Source organism: Pleuronectes platessa, unplaced genomic scaffold, assembly GCF_947347685.1.
Source record: "Pleuronectes platessa unplaced genomic scaffold, fPlePla1.1 scaffold_50, whole genome shotgun sequence".
NCBI lineage: Eukaryota > Metazoa > Chordata > Actinopteri > Pleuronectiformes > Pleuronectidae > Pleuronectes > Pleuronectes platessa.
In genome coordinates this window covers 314,113-332,510 of record NW_026519049.1, presented here as the reverse complement: position 1 = coordinate 332,510, position 18,398 = coordinate 314,113, and positions in this window count along the sequence as shown.

Below are 18,398 nucleotides of genomic sequence, written 5' to 3'. Positions count from 1 at the left end.
GGTCAGTGCTACAGGGCGGTAGTCGTTTAAGCAGGTGATGGATGATTTCTTAGGTATGGGGATGATGGTGGCCTGCTTGAAGCAGGAGGGGACTGTCGAGAGATTTAGGGAGAGGTTGAATATGGAGGTGAAGACCTCCGTTAGCTGGTAATAGAGCAGTAATGCTGGTTATGATTTATGACTTTTAATCATAATACTTAATTAGGTGGATTTTATGCTCGCCACAATAGAGCCACCTCCTCGTGTCATAACTAAACTGCAAATTATATTATTTCTATGGTCAGAATCTTGGTCATGTCATTTATTTGTATCAATATATACATTTATTTAGTCAATAAAGTAACATTTTAGTTTTGAGAGCTCAAGATGATCTCTAAACTTATTTTGAGACTGACCAGTGATCCAAAACTCAAAGACGAATCATTTAGAAAATAAACAGACATTAAGAGGAGATCAGGAATTCTTCACTTTTCAATATTCTAACGAAATGCTTGATTGATAATTTAATCAACAAGCTTTTGCTTCTGGATTTTCTAAATGATTATTTTGTCTCCCAAGCCAGCAGTTCAGAGCAAGCTGGAAAGAAAACAAAAGATCACAGACAATTCATCTACACATGTAAAAGATAAGACTGGCAAATTAAAAAATATTAATATCTGACATGGGAAAAATTGTATTTCACATTAGTGAGTCATGAAATTGGATTTTATTCTGAAAGCATCATCAGTCAGAAACTTCAACAGTGGTCAAAATCAGTTTTGGATTTTCCTTCTTTTGGCCACTAGGGGGTAGGCATGTTCCATCATAATCTGGTAATTTTGTGAAAAGGAGTTTCCAACAGAACCCTCTATTCCTCTCTTTTCTTTTTCTGTTCAGTGCTTTTTGAACATGAGAAAACTTTCACAGGTGGGTGTTGGATTACAGAAACTGTATTTTAGAAATGTTTAACACTTTACTCTCTCCTTTTGGTCATTTGACCTATCTATCAGATTCTAAATCTTAGAATAAGATATATTAAAAAATAAAGTTTCCTTCACAGTGTTTTTCTTCTATACATTGTAATTATTCTGTCTAACTTCAGTACATTTGACCTCCAGTCGCTGCAGCAGTCACATGTATTGATCTGGACCTCAGATATATCTTATCTCCACAGAGCTGCAGCTGTGATCAGTCCCTTCAAACAAACACACTTTAAACAGCCTGATTGGCCTCTGCTCAATAAAACCCTGTGTGTGAAACCTGTGGAGCAAGTGGACTTTCCCTTTCAAACACGAGTCTGAATTTTGATGGGTTGACAGGGACAATTTATATAATTTACGAGACTTAGCCTGGAATAACTGAAATATCACCTGTTTAAATAAAGCAGAGACAAAATGCAGACATTAATGTAAATCATCTCTGAAATGCCAAAAGAGACAAGTGGTGATCCGACAGAGGGATAGAGAATTGAAAAATAAGATGACAACTGCAACAAGCATGTAAACTAGATTCAAACTGGCAAAATAAGATGAAAGCACAGCTTCTATGAGAGAGCCACTGCTTTCCCCCTCACTGTAGAGACTGAATCAAAGCAGCCTTAGACAAATCCTCCTTCTGTCTGTAGGCCCAAGTGCTTTGTGTTCTATTAAAGCCCATGGAAATCTACACTCTGTACGTTGTTTGATGTTGCCAACTTGTCATCTCTGTATCTCCGCAGACTTCACACATGGGCTGTTTTCTATATATAAAACTCTGTCCGAGTTGTTTCCTCTTTACCTGTGTACATACATGTATATGTAAGGGGGGGGGGGGGGGGTGTACCACCACTCGAGGGCTGGTGATAAGATAACTGGAAAGTTTTCACATTACAACGTGATCATATTTCACGTTATGATGATCCGTAACACGTTAATTATGCTCAGAAGATTGCATGTGTGTTGTGTATGTTTTGTATGACCGCTGTATGTGTGTGTTCGTATTCTGTCTGTTGTAACAATGTGTTACTGCCTTCTTGGCCACATCTGTCTTGTGAGAGATTTAACTCAATGAGATCTTTACCTGGTTACAGAATGTCCATGGAGTTAACTATTCTAATGTTCAAAGTTTTTTTCATAAACCAAACTAATGATGCTCTGCCATGGCAGCACATTCAAGTTACTTTAGTTCATCGTAACACTTACAAGCCTTCTTTTGTAAAAGCTTCTCATTAATTAAGTCTAATTGGCTCCTGTATATCAAACATGTTTTTTTTTTTTTGTTTTTTTTTTTACTGAATTCTCATTTAGATTTGATGTTCAGTTCAGGAAGTACTTTTGTCAAATGTTGTCCCAGAAATTCTCCAGTCATCTGTGCTTATCATTGATTATTGGGAAAAGGGGAAATGTATAAGTTGTATTTCCCACATGTGTTTTAATTGAAATGTGAGGGCAGCTGCATGCAAGACATTAAAACACCCAAATAAAATTTAAAACATTTTATTCATTAGTCGACAACATATTATAAACCCCTAACAGAGTAAAGACTTGTTCAGGGCATGATGTCACCCAGTGTACATTATACAGAGTAGGAGCAGGGGTTGCAGTAGGGGGTTTCTGTCCATTTACAAATATCTCTGTATAAGTTTTATAAGTGTATGAGTTGTATTTCCCACATGAGTTTTCATTAAAAACTTAGTGGGGGTGGAGCCTGCCCTCTTCCGTGCATCCACTGTGTCCTTCAACAAAAGGGAGAGCCTTGGTGCCCTCTTCCCTTCCTCTGCGATGAACCTCAGCTGGTTATAGTAGGAGTCCAGAGACGTGACCACCTCCAGGTCCTGCTAGATGAGCTGGAGGAGCTCACAGAGGCTCTCCAGAGATGGCCCGTCTCCGTTCTGCAGCAGCCTCCTGATGCAGCAGTACATGGCTTTCTCCTCCAGAACCTTTGAGAGGAACAGCTCCCCAATAAACTTGATGCTATTGAGGAGGCGTCCGGAAGGTTTTGCGTTGAGTTGCTCTTCCCTCAGCCGGTCGATGACCCTCACGTCCCTGACTGGCTCCAGGCAGGACCCACTCTTCCGATAAATGCCCTCCCTTTCAAAGTTCTTCCTGAACTCTGCCTGGCAGTGTTTGACCAGCAGAGACCTGAAGGAGACGCTGGCTGACCAGTCGGACAAGGATTGGACCTCCACCTGAAGAGGAGAAAACCATAAGGAAATATTAACATTAATGCTACTCACATACATACATAGTGATCAGTGTGTTCTGATTTGAGGATTAAATCAGCACACAAATGAATGAAAATAAGTGAACTCATTATTTGAATAAGACAACATGGGTCAAAAGTGACCCCACTCAGTATTTATTATTTATATCTTTGCAGTAAATTATTTCCGTCATTTAGTATTTCAGGTATTTTTCAAATAACTGTTTTTTTCACTTCCCTTCTAATTCACAACATGGGTCAAAAATGTTGTATTGTAAAATACATTCTTATTAAGTCTTATTTACAATCTATTACTAGTGAGAAAGATAATTTATAATTTACCCAAGGGGTTTGCATAGCTTGTTTATCAAAAGGCTAAATTAAGGTTACAACCTGCATACAAAAGATAAGCTGTCCAACTAATTAAGAAACAGGATAAAGTAGCTTCCAACGCAACATGGCGCCGTACTAACGGGTGCCTGTCGTAGCAGCTCCTGGTACTACTGTCGGTTTTTTTGTGTTTTTATAACGTTTGCGATTTGTTTTTTATATTTATTTTTGCACTGCTCTGTGCATCTCCGTCCCGCACAATGACGAGATGCTTTTGAAATTTATTGGACACTTTTTATAACTTTTAACCGCACTTCGGTCTCTTCGGATCACTGGGAGAATGCCTGCAACACACGCCGGCATTGTTTACACCCGCGACCAGCTGATCGCCCTGAGGCACACTACCCTCTTGGCCGGAGAGAGACCCACCATCCCGGAGGAACTAAAGAGGAGACGGCGGGGCTGCAGAGCGGGGCTTAAACGGAGGAAGGAGAAGAGGAAGTTTAAGCCCTTCATCCCTGCAGTAATCACTGGAAACGTGAGGTCGCTGGCAAATAAAGTGGACGAACTGGAAGCGCTCATCAGGACACAGAGGGAGTACAGGGAGTCCAGTATTGTGTGTCTCACGGAAACGTGGTTGCACGAGCAGATACCGGACTCCAACGTCACCATTCCTGGCTTCCAGACGGTTCGAGCCGACAGAGACACCATCGCGACCGGCAAGAAGAAAGGAGGGGGACTCGCCGTGCTCGTGAACAACAGGTGGTGTCACCCCGGGCACGTCACCGTTAAACATCGTGTCTGCAGCCCGGACATCGAGCTCGTCGCCGTCGGACTTCGTCCATATTATTTGCCGAGGGAGTTTACCAGTGTTTTCGCCATCAATGTTTACATTCCTCCATCTGGGAACGCTGAAGCAGCATGTGACGTCAGACACAACACCCCGGGGCCTTCATCATCATCACAGGTGACTTTAAACATGCTTCCCTCTCATCCACACTCCCAACCTTCTTCCAGTTTGTAAAATGTGCCACCCGGGAAAATAAGACTTTGGACCTATATGCAAATGTTAAGGATGCATACAGCTCCACTGCCCTGCCACCACTGGGCAGGTCAGACCACAACCTAGTCCTGCTCTCACCATCTTACAAGCCTGTGATTCAGCAGCACCCAGTCACAGTGAGGACAGTGAGGAAATGGTCTCATGAGGCCATGGAAACACTGCGTGGGGCCCTGGAGGCCACAGACTGGGATGCTCTGTATGAGCCACATGGTGAGGACATTGATGGCCTGACTGACTGTGTCTCTGAGTACATTGGGTTCTGCATCGATAACACCATCCCCACTAAAGAGGTCCGCTGTTACCCAAATAACAAGCCGTGGGTTACAAGCGACCTGAAGGCCCTTCTCAATGAGAAGAAGAGGGCCTTTAGATCACGGGACAGAGCAGAACTCAAACGGGTTCAAAGGGAGCTCAAGCGCAGCATCAGGGAGAGCAAGGACAACTTCAGAAGAAAACTGGAGCACAAACTGGAGGAAAACAACACCAGGGACGTCTGGAGTGGTATGAAGGAGATCACTGGTTTCAAGAGGAGAGATGGGGGAGCAGCTGGGGATGAACGACGTGCGAATGAGCTGAACACGTTCTTCAATAGGTTCAACTCCAACCCCCCAGCCCCCAGCGGACCATCCACTGCCTCCACTGACTCTACGACTGCCTCTACTGCGTCTCTGAGCAACAACCCCCCACCTCCCCCCACCACCCCAGTCACCATCTCCCCCCACCCCCCCGCTGGCCTTTACCACAGACCTTCTCACACCTCCCACCCCCAGGACATCCTCACATCCCCCACAGCCCCCCACCACCTCCTGCAACACAAACATCTCTGCACCACCCTCAAACCCATCGCTGACATCCCCCACCCCCCAGTCTGGACTCCACATCACAGCCAGCCAGGTGAGGAGAGAGCTGGAGAGGCTCAAACCGAGGAAAGCTGCGGGGCCGGACCGCATCAGCCCTCGTTTGCTGAAGGCCTGTTCCAGCCAGCTCTGTGGAGTTCTCCAGCACCTCTTCAACCTGAGCCTACACCTTCAGAGAGTGCCAGTGCTCTGGAAAACATCCTGCCTGGTCCCAGTGCCCAAAAAAGGACGTCCTGCTGCACTGGAGGACTACAGGCCGGTGGCACTGACCTCTCACATCATGAAGGTCATGGAAAGACTGGTCCTGGCCCACCTCAGACCGCTGGTGTGCCCATCACAAGACCCCCTGCAGTTTGCATATCAGCCCCATGTTGGGGTTGATGATGCAATCATCTACCTGCTGCAGAAGGCTTACTCCTCCCTGGACAGACCCAACACCTCAGTCCGGATCATGTTTTTCGACTTCTCCAGCGCCTTCAATACCATCCAGCCCACTGCTGAAGGCCAAACTGGAGGGCACGCAGGTGAGTGCTCCCCTCATCGCTTGGGTCGATGACTATCTGACGGGCAGACCACAGTTTGTGAGATTACAGAACTGTGTGTCTGATCATCTGATCAGTAACATCGGGGCCCCCCAGGGAACTGTGCTGTCCCCCTTCCTCTTCACCACATACACTGCTGACTTTAAGCACTGCACAGAGACGTGTCATCTGCAGAAGTTCTCTGATGACACGGCCATTGTGGGGTGTGTTGAGGGCAGAGGGGAGGCTGAGTACAGGGACCTGGTTGACCGCTTTGTGAAGTGGTGTGGGGAGAACCGCATGCAGCTCAACGTGGCGAAGACGAGGGAGATGGTGGTGGATTTCAGGAGGACCAAGCCCCTGCCCTCTCCTGTCTGCATCGGTGGGACGGCTGTGGAGGTGGTCCCTGCTTACAAGTACCTGGGTGTCACACTAGACAATAAACTGGACTGGTCCACCAACACAGAGGCCGTCTACAAGAAGGGCCTGAGCCGGCTTTATTTCCTGAGGAGGCTCAGGTCCTTCAACGTCTGCAACAAGATGCTGCAGATGTTTTATAAGTCTGTTGTGGCGAGCACCATCTTCTTTGCTGTGGTGTCCTGGGGTGCGGGCATCAAGGCTAAGGACGCCAACAAACTGAAAAAACTGATTAGGAAGGCAGAGTCTGTGGTTGGCTCTAAGCTTGTCACCCTGGAGGAGGTGGTGGAGGACAGGATGCTGGCAAAACTGCTGGCAATCATGGACAATCCCTCTCACCCCCTCCACAAAACACTAGACAAGCTAAGGAGCAGCTTCAGCCACAGACTCATTCAACCCCGCTGCTCTAAGGAACGATACAGGAAATCGTTCCTCCCAACCGCAATAAGACTATACAACTCATCTACCTCTGTCAGAGCCACCATCACAGAACTGCACTAAATATACCTGTCTCAATTCATCATTTTATACAATAATATTGTCTTTTGCACACTCTGTCTACATATTCTTACACTCACAGTATATTATATTATCTATTGTATCGCCAAATACTTATATTTATACCCGTACTATATATCATATATTATATCATACTCTTTGTATATTCTTTGTATATATAAGTCTATATACACATATTTTATTTATACATGTGTACATGTTATTAATATTATATTTTACTATTATTATTATTATATATACTGTTGCTGCTATTATTACTATATACTGCTATTATATTGGTATAATTACTATCATATATAAATATATATTATATACTATATATACTGTACTATTTTTGATATACTGTCTAACAATAACATTACCATCATATCATCAGTACTATTACCATCATCTGCCACTGCACCTTATCTACCTATTTTATCTTGTGTTTCTGTTTTTATTCTTTCTACCGCAATATTTTATATTTTATATTTTATTCTATTGTATTGTATTTTATTGTATTCAAATGTACCGGCTGCTATGACGACTTAATTTCCCCTCGGGATGAATAAAGTAATCTATCTATCTATCTATCTATCTAGATGCATCACTTACTGTTGAGAGGTGCTGGCACAGCTCGGCGAAGACTGCAGCAGAGTGTGGCTTCTGCACGGCCCTCTTGAAAACGAGCTCAACCTTTTCCTGCAACTGCTCCGCTATGGAGCCAGAACAGTCTCAAAAGGATTAAATGCACACAGAAATGAATACATGCGCAAAAAAGATCCACAAATACATTTTCAACGCCGCTGGCTCAACACACTTGTCACACTAATCAGCGGCGTTGTCCGGCTGACTGTGGCTGGTTAGAGCACTTCATGTGTGTACGGTCACATACGGTTATAACGAACTTTGATAACGGGGATAGCGGGCTAGCCACCATGCTAACTGCGGTGGGAACAGCGCCAAAACCCGCTGACTTAATCCCAAGGCTCTCATGACACTGTTTCTCAAACACCGTCAGGTTAGAAGCAAACACTTGGTAGTAGTTAGTATCGGGTGTCCGTGCTGACTGTGTGTGGAAGCTGGGGGGGAAGCTAGCTGCCTCCGTGTAGCTTCAAGCTGTTGCAGCTGTTGAATTAGCAACGCAGTTTGGAAACAAGACCGGGGAACCGCTGCGTTAAGACACGATAACATAAGCACTTTGACCCGCTGGGTGTCACTTTATTTCAGCAAAACTGTCGCGTCATCAACAGCCCTTTTCTGTTGTCATCGTTCACTGTGTGTGAGGAGCCGGGGATCAGCGTCTACTAATTCTATGTCTATTGGCTGGCGGGCTAAAAACCTCCAGGCTGCCTGCGGGCGTTTTAATGACGTCGTGTAATGGCACTCACGTGATTGGCTGTACAGGAGTGAGACATCTGATTGGCTACAGACGATCCCCTCTTAGAAAAAATGCATTCGTGAAACAGAGTCGCGTCAGGGGAGTCTCAAAAGTCTCACACACAAATGCAGCGAGGTTTACAAATTAAAAGCACTTTGTAAATGCAGGTCCAACAGTTTATATATGAATGTAACAAGCTCCAAATATGTATTTGATGAAGATTGCAAATACTTTTACATGCATATATTTGTGAATTTTTTTTCTATTTGTGTGTGCATCGGAAATATGCTTATGAATCTTATATTTTACATGTGAATTTTTTTTACTTATATATGGAATGAAACATTTGTGTGTGCATTGAAAATGTATTTGTGGATCTTTTTTGTGCATGTATTCATTTCTGTGTGCATTTAATCCTTTTGAGACTGTTCTGGCTCCATACTCCTCACCGTCCAACTCCTCGTGACTCAGATCCGTCATGAAAGCTTGAAAGTTTTCGGTGAAGCAGCTGACGGACTTCTTCCTCATCTCTCCCAGCAGAAGAGGAGCTGGCTTGCAAGTTAATTCCACGCTTTTATTTTGTTTTGGGATCATGTTGATTCCAATAAATCGAAGTTGTCTTCAAGGCAAATCCAAAGAAACAAGTTCCGGTGCAAGAAACAAGTTCAGGAGCAAGAAACAAGTTCAGGAGCAAGAAACAAGTTCAGGAGCAGGAAACAAGTTCCGGTGCAACCAGCCAATAGTGAGAAGACAACTGAGTGAAAAATGAAAACTGACGTTTAAGTAACGACAGACTTCAAAGGTATAAGGCTGTTGCCTTGGTGACCTGCAGTGACATACGTCAAAGGAACAAAGCCTGATAACGTAAAAAATAATAATACAGAAAATGCTTCTTTTTTTTTAAATGTAAAAGAAGTTTCATTAAATTCAAACTTAATAACGGTTTGAGTGAAAAATCCTAGAAGACGTTTCTGAAACTTAAAAAATAAATTATATTCAGAAGTGTTACAAAAAGGCTATCATACGCTAATAAGGAATGATAATGAGCTCTTTAAGGTATGAAAAAAACTGCGCGCGCACATCCTGCGGCGCACATAAATAAAAAATAAATACAATTAAATCAAATTAATAAAAAAACTGTGCGCGCACATCCTGCGGCGCACATAAATAAAAAATATATTTAAAAATAAAACATAAAAAATAAAAACAATTGTATCAAATTAATAAAAAAAGTGTGCACATTCTAAATAAAAAAGCATGAAATGGCGTACGCCAAAGCTAATTCCGATTTACAAAACCATGCGCACGCAAAACCTCAACTCCAAATCCGCCCTCCACAGCCCCAATTTCTACTATAAATGGTCAATGCAAAGCACGTCACGAATATTAAATTATGAATCCGACCAATGGGTTTCCACCGTGAGTCCTGACCGAGGCACGGCATCAAGCTATGTGAAGAGGAAGTGAAACTTTCTGACACTGACATCGAGTTGTTTGTTAGTGAGGTGGAGGTGAAGAGCGACTTTATGGGACAGCAGTGATGTCACTAATAAAGAAAATACACTGATACTCTGCCGCTGCTGCTGTGTATAACACAATGTGGGAGATCAGAAATCGCTGAACCCTCGCTTCCTCCTCCTCATCCTTCCATTCGCATGCACAAATCGTGCAGAACCCCGCATCGGTGTCACGGCAGTATTTATCCATTTAGAGCATCTGACCGATTCCCTCACATCAGTGGATCCAGTCTCTCAGCACGTGTCACCAAGTACGACATGAAGTGTTGTGAACTCAGTCTGTTGATATCAATCCTCTTCCGCTCCTCTCCTCTGAAGCAGAAGGAGCAGACACCAACACGCGCGGCTAGACCCGCTACGTCTTCCTCTGTATCTGACGCGTTGATGATGAAATGAAACAACTAACCTAAAACGACTTCTATAACAAATGTTATAACTTAGTCACACTTTAAAAGTATGACTAAGATATACGTGAGGAAGTGTCTGCTTAACCTCTGATATTAAAATGTTGAAGCCACAGTTTATGTGATTGAAGCGTTTATTTGTTTAACACAAGTCTGAGTAGATTTTCTCCCATGTATTTTCAACCCTAACTTCATAAACACTTGTATAGACATCATATATCAGAGACTTTATTTCTTCTCAACCTCTAATCTCAGATTCCTGTGTTCTGCAGCTTCTTCTGAATCAAGAGGAACGAGAGCTGTTTGTGGGACTCGTCTCCAAGAGGACAGGAAGAGACATTCACAAGAAATCTGTCTCAATCAACCTTGTAGACTTTGAGTGGAGTTTCATATAGGTCAGTGAGAGCTCTCTCCCTAGGTCATTTGTCAATTTGTCTCTTTAATTTTGTACATGTAATCATATTGTTCTTCTCCTGTCCACTAAATATTAATCAATTCATTTCCAAATATGGGTATGCTTCCTTTCCATGTACACAAAAGGGAACATGCTCCCTTGTCCAAGGGCACGTAATCCAATGTAGGATTTGATCTCTTTATTTCTCTCTGTTAGAAATTAGGATCAGTTATTGGATGTATTTACTTCATGAATGTCACTTGTTGATCTTCCATGTAATCAAGTTGCAGAGCTTGTGTTGTTGAATTAATAGTTTTAAAGAGATTCGTCTGATAGAGGCAGTCTTATTTGACCAGGACCATTCAAAATGAATAAAGAAAGGAATATTTCATGTTGTTTTTAATTATCACGTGTTATACATTCTCTTTGTGGGATTAATGTTTTGTCCTGATACTTGCATCATTTCTCCAAGTGTTTTACAAGGTTCATTTGTTTTATCAAATGTAATGAACAGACTGATAACTGTCATGTTCTGAAATCTACATCAGTAATGGACAACTTTGTTTCTAACAACAAAAAAACAGCAAGTATTTCAGTAGCTGCATTTCATACCGTAATCATTCAGTATACGTTGTTCAGAATATCACATCAACACATGGAACCAAGGTTTTGGTAAAGATGAGTTTAATTTATAGGAACTGACAGTCATCATGCTGCTATTACATTAAACTAATAAGACCGTGTCCTCGCCGCCGGTCTACGGGGAGTATAAAGTGAGCGGACGGACGGAAGTTGCATCCGCGCAGGAGTCAGGACATCAGCTTCATGCAGCTCGTCCAGGGCCTGATGTCGGCATGTGGCGGAATGTGCACCGCTGTTATAACGACCGATGTAAACTCCCTCGGGATGTAATAAGGTCGGCATCTGATCACGAGCTGCTCCAGGTCCGGAGAACAGCCCGAAGAAATAATCTCCACATCTGAGCACCACACATTGTTCTCCATGCAGCAGACACCTCCTCCCTTGCTCTTCCCAGAGTGTGTTGTCCGGTCCTGACGCTGAATGGAGACCCCCTCGGGAACCATGGCGGAGTCCGGGATCCAGGGGTCGAGCCAAGTCTCCGTGAAAACCATCACGTTACAAAAAGTCAGACTGCGGTTCAGAACTGTTCCTTGTAAAGTGTCTTAAGATCTTCTTGTTGATGTTCCAGCCCGATTTGGGGGGTGGGTATCAACTGAGTTGAACCCATGTTTTCTCCTGGATTACAGAAGAGGGCCTATAGTTTTTCGTACGACTGAAGATTACAGCGCTCATTTATACGCTGGCTCGCAACAAACAATTTGCGTCCTCACCTGCTGCGGCCACGCTGCACTTACTCACACACACAGAAACGGCAGTGGAGAGAGAGAGAGAGGGCGAGAGGGAGCGCTACGGTGTCCCTAAATAGATGTCGCCAAAGCCCTGCAGCCTATAAGAATCACTGTCCTGTCAGGTAAATTAAAATATCAGCAGAACGGGAAACGCGCCCGCACATCCTACGGGCGCGTCCTGCGGCGCATATCCTGGGGCGCACATAAATAAAAACAAATATATAACAATTTAATTAAATCAAATGAATAAAAAAACTGTGCGCGCACATCCTGCGGCTGCCGCAAATCCTAAATAAAAAATAAAAAAATTAAATTAAATCAAATTTATATAAAAACTGCGCGCGCACATCCTACGGACGCGTGCTGCGGCGCATGTCCTGGGGCGCACATAAAAAAAAAAAAATATATATATAATAATTTAATTAAATCAAAGTAATAAAAAAAACTGTGCGCGCAAATCCTGCGGCGCACATAAATAAAGAATATATTTAAAAACCATAAAAATGTAATTTATCAAATTAATAAACAAACTGTGCGCGCACATCCTGCGGGCGGTGCACATTCTAAATAAAAAAGCATGAAATTGAGTACGCCAAAGCTAATTCCGATTTATAAAACCATGCACACGCAAAACCTCAACTCCAAATCCGCCCTCCACCCCCCCAATTTCTACTATAAACGGTCAATGCAAAGCACGTCACGAATATTAAATTATGAATCCGACCAATGGGTTTCCACCGTGAGTCCTGACCGAGGCACGGCATCAAGCGATGTGAAGAGGAAGTGAAACTTTCTGACACTGACATCGAGTTGTTTGTTAGTGAGGTGGAGGTGAAGAGCGACTTTATAGGACAGCAGTGATGTCACTAATAAAGAAAATACACTGATACTCTGCCGCTGCTGCTGTGGATAACACAATGTGTGAGATCAGAAATCGCTGAACCCTCGCTTCCTCCTCATCCTTCCATTCGCATGCACAAATCGTGCAGAACCCCGCATCGGTGTCACGGCAGTATTTATCCATTTAGAGCATCGGACCGATTCCCTCACATCAGTGGATCCTTGCCTCCACTCTGGGATATTATTTGGAAAGTTTCTACATTTCTTGTTAGTGATCTCCTGTGCGCTCTATGCGCTCTGCGCTGGGTGGCTCTGCGCGCTGGGTCGCTATTACATGTGTAGCGGGTCAGTTCTTAATAAAGTTTTATACTTTTAGCAGTGTCATTTTCCCCGCTCTGGATGTGTTAATTCACCTGACAGGACGGCAACTCCTATAGGCTGCAAGGAGGCCGAGGAGTTTATTTAGGGACACCTTAGCACTCTCCCTTGTCCTCTCTCTCTCTCTCCCCACTGCCGGTCCTGTGGGTGTGTGCGGAAGTTTAGCGTGAGCGCAGCACGTGTGGTCGCAATTGTTTGTCGCAGTAAGTTGCTGGAAGTTATATAATGTTAACGGCGATCACAGAGAAAGTGTCCGCAAATTGTAACTGAAGTTTGTCCTTAGAGCCCAGCGTGAAGCTGTGTCTGTGTGCGACTGTGACGGCGTCACCGTGGATGCACGCTGTCCCTGCTTTATTTTAATGAATTAAAAGTATGAGATAAGGATGTGTTTTTATGTTTGTAAATGTTTTTAAATATTATAAATGTGTTTAAATTGTGTGACCTAACTATAACATGTTTGTTTTATAGGGCTGCCTCCAGCTAAATAGTTACGGTCACGGTTTTTTCCCACTTTAGATTTTATTTAGATTATTTGGTTTGATTATTTGTTTCTTTGTGTTTTGTTTTGTTCTATTGCAAGGTGCAATATATATGGTTGACTGGGACTGTGCAATTCAGCGGTAGTGACTTTAATGGTGGTGAATTATTGGCTCCATAAAGTAGAGGCCCTCTTTTGTCATTTTGTTGTTGTATATCGTTTGCAGTGATTTTCTTAAAGTGTGTTGTGTTTGGTTTTTAATGCATGATATTTCAGCATTGTACAATTGGGTCTGGAGCCTCTAATTTCTCTCTATTTTAAACTGTCATTTATATCAAGTCCAGGCCAGCCTTTCCAACCTTTGCACATGTCACTTTACTGTTTGAGCAGTCTGTTTTAAATCATTTGCATTTATTAAATAAATTGTATTTTGTATTGATATCTCAGCCTCCCGTCCCGTCTTATTCTGGATACTTGTTGAACCGAATTGACATTAACTGTCATCTCTGAACCATTTTTAATCACTACACATGCTTGCATTGTTACGATTCTTAAAGTGTGCTATGGTTGTTTAATGTATGATATATTAATGTAATGAACCGACTGATAACTGTCATGCTCTGAAATCTACATCAGTAATGGACAACAAAACCAGTATTAGTATTTCAGTAGCTGCATTTCATTTACCTTAATCATTCAGTATACGTTGTTCAGAATATCACATCAACACAGGGAACCAAGGTTTTGGTAAAGAGGAGTTTAATTTATAGGAACTGACTGTCATCATGCTGCTATTACCTTAAATTACATTGTACAGTATTTGGGATTATGTTGAATTTTATTTAAAACAATAATAAACAGACAAGTTAATTTACATGACAATTGTTTACAGTGCGGAAGTTACACTGTAACAGACTGCGTCACACTCGCGCTGTGGGTTTTATGCGGTGTCCTCGCCGCCGGTCTACGGGGAGTATAAAGCGAGCGCACGGACGGAAGTTGCATCCGCGCAGGACATCAGCTCCTGTGGGAACACACGAGCAAAGCGGAAGCGCATTGCTCCGCGCCCGTCAGCCCGTGATTCTGCTTTCTCCGCTGGTTGTGTATGCTCCGTTCAATGAAGGGGTTCGGGGTAAATGATGATCTTCATAGCATTTAATCATGTTCGGGGAAACACTCGGGGATATTGAAACTCCAGGAGAACCGCAGGGAACTCTAAAGTACGGGACACATATTTTAACATTTAAATATAATATGTCATTAATATCGTTTAAAATCATTTCCCAGTGTGTTTCCCCGAACTATGCCCCGAAACCATCGGTGCCGAACGCGATCGCAGCCGAAGTGAACAGCGCCACTGAGTTACATGGGTGCGGGCGTGAATGTTACGGGGTCAATTCTGAATAAAGTTTTATAGTTTTGGCAGTATTATTTTCCCCGTTCTGCTGATGTTTTAATTTACCTGACAGGACGGTGATTCCTATAGGCTGCGGGAAGTCGGCGCAGTCTATTTAGGGACACCGTAGCTCTTCCCTTCTCCCCCTCTCTTATTGTGTCCGTGACATTAAGTTAAGTTGTCTTTTCCTGTTTTAGTAATTGTTCTCAAGACAATAAGGACGGGGTGGGTCCCTGCTTTATTTGAATGAATTAAAGGTATGACATAATGATGTGTTTAATGTTTGTAAATGTTTTTGAAACATTTTGATAAACTGGTTCAAATTGTATGACCTAAATACAACATGTTTGTTTCTGTTGAGTTGTGTTGCACTATTGCTGCAGCTACCGTTGCATTCGGAGGAAAGAATAAATGATGGCGTTATCTTTAGCCGTTGTTGGCGTATTTATTAACAGGCTGCTGACACATCAGTCTCACGGTCAGAGCTACTTTAACTGACACACTAACATATAGCAGGTTGGCTCTTATAGCCTGTACCTTGGCGCCATCCTGTGGCGTAACCATATATACATATTACAATACAGCATTACATATACATCTGAGTACATAATGAATATATCTCAACACCCCCACTTGTACTCAGGTTGCTATACTTCAAGCAAAAGAAACACAGGAAAACAGAATGAATGTGAACCTCTGTCATACACATATCAATCTCCAAAAAGAGCATTTGCAAACTTCTTCAGTTTCAACTTATTTACAGGTTTGGTCATTACATCAGCAACCATGTCATCAGTAGAACAATACATCAAAATCACCCTTCCCTCAATCACAGTTGACCTGATAAAGTGGTACTTTATGTCAAAGTGTTTACACCTCTGTCTGTGTACAGGGTTTTTGGCAAGAGCTATTGTCCCCTGATTGTCCTCATGTACAATAGTTTGTGTGTAATTGTAGTTATCTATACCCCCTAGTAACTGCTCCAGGTATAGACACTCCTGTATGGTTGAAGCCAGTGCCATATATTCTGCCTCGCAGGTTGATAGCGCAACTGTGGGTTGTTTTCTAGTCTTCCACGAGACTAGAGAGCTGTTCTGACTAAGACTGACAGAGTATCCTGTGGTACTGCGTCTGTCACTTGTATCAGCCGCCCAGTCAGCATCACTGTAGGCTTGTATACCTAGCTCCTCACTGTCGTTTCTCTTAAAGCTTAACCCTTTCTCTGCAGTGCCTTTGAGATACAGTGCCTTGCATAAGTATTCACCCCCTTTGGACTTTTCTACATTTTGTCATGGTATAACCACAGATTAAAATGTATTTCATCGCGAGTTTATGTAATGGACCAACACAAAATAGTGCATCATTTGGAAGTGGGGGGAAATATTACATGGATTTCACAATTATTTACAAATAAAAATCTGAAAAGTGTTGAGTGCATATGTATTCACCCCCTTTACTGTGAAACCCCTAACAAAGATCTGGTGCGACCAATTGCATTCACAAGTCACATTTGCAAGTCACATAATTAGTAAATAGGGTCCACCTGTCTGCAATTTAATCTCAGTATAAATACACCTGTTCTGTGACGGACTCAGAGTTTGTTGGAGATCATTACTGAACAAACAGCATCATGAAGACCAAGGAGCTCACCAAACAGGTCAGGGATAAAGTTGTGGAGAAATATGAAGCAGGGTTAGGTTATACAAAAATATCCAGAGCTTTGAACATCTCTCTGAGCACCATAAAATCCATCATAAGAAAATGGAAAGAATATGGCACAACCGCAAACCTACCAAGAGGAGGCCGTCCACCCAAACTGAAGAGTCGGACAAGGAGAAAATTAATCAGAGAAGCAACCAGGAGGCCCATGGTTACTCTGGAGGAGTTGCAGAGATCCACAGCTGAGGTGGGAGAATCTGTCCACAGGACAACTATTAGTCGTCTACTCCACAAATCTGGCCTTTATGGAAGAGTGGCAAGAAGAAAGCCATTGTTGAAAGGGATCCATAAAAAATCCCGTTTGGAGTTTGCCAGAAGCCATGTGGGAGACACAGCAAACATGTGGAAGAAGGTGCTCTGGTCAGATGAGACCAAAATTGAACTTTTTGGCCTCAATGCAAAACGCTATGTGTGGCGAAAACCCAACACTGCCCATCACCCTGAGCACACCATCCCAACAGTGAAACATGGTGGTGGTAGCATCATGCTGTGGGGATGCTTCTCTTCAGCAGGTACAGGGAAACTGGTCAGAATAGAGGGAAAGATGGATGGAGCCAAATACAGGGAAATCCTTGAAGAAAATCTGATGCAGTCTGCAAAAGACTTGAGACTGGGGCGGAGGTTCATCTTCCAGCAGGACAATGACCCTAAACATACAGCCAGAGCTACAAAGGAATGGTTTGGATTAAAGAGTGTTAATGTCTTAAAATGGCCCAGTCAAAGCCCAGACCTCAATCCAATAGAGAATCTATGGCAAGACTTGAAGATTGCGGTTCACAGACGGTCTCCATCCAATCTGACTGAGCTTTATCTTTTTTGCCAAGAAGAATGGACAAACCTTTCCATCTCTAGATGTGCAAAGCTGGTAGAGACATACCCCAAAAGACTTGCAGCTGTAATTGCAGCGAAAGGGGGTTCTACGAAGTATTGACACAGGGGGGTGAATACTTATGCACCCAACAGATGTCAACTTTTTTGTTCTCATTATTGTTTGTGTCACAATAAAATTTATTTTGCACCTCCAAAGTACTATGCATGTTTTGTTGGTCAAACGGGAAAAAGTTTATTTAAGTCTATTTGAATTCCAGTTAGTAACAGTACATAATGGGAAAAAGTCCAAGGGGGGTGAATACTTATGCAAGGCACTGTACCTTAAAACATGCTTCACAGTGACCCACTGCTCCTCTGTAGGCTCAGCAAAATACTGTGATAATCTGCTCACCACAAAACTTAAATCCGGTCTGGTACAAGTAGTCAAGTATATAAGACTACCAACAGCCTCCCTGTACATCCTGACATCTTCCATCTTTACTGCATCTTCAGTATACTCTAGCTTCTGCTCACAGGGTGTTTCTCTGGTCCTACAATCTTGCATATTAAAACGCTGTAGTATCTTGTTAGTGTATCTTTCCTGTGACATCTTTACACATCCATCTGATTGACTGAAATCAATACCCAGAAAATGTTTGAGTTTGCCTAAATCTTTCATCTTAAACTTTTCTGCGAGCATCTCTTTCACCTTTTTCAGTCTTTCTTCATTGCTTGCTGCAATGATCAAGTCATCGACCCATGTGATTATGATCACCTTCCCTTCATTTGACTCTTTGGCATAAACACAGTGGTCGGCTGGGTTTTGTAATATTATGTTTTTTTTAAACCATTTCATTTATATTGCT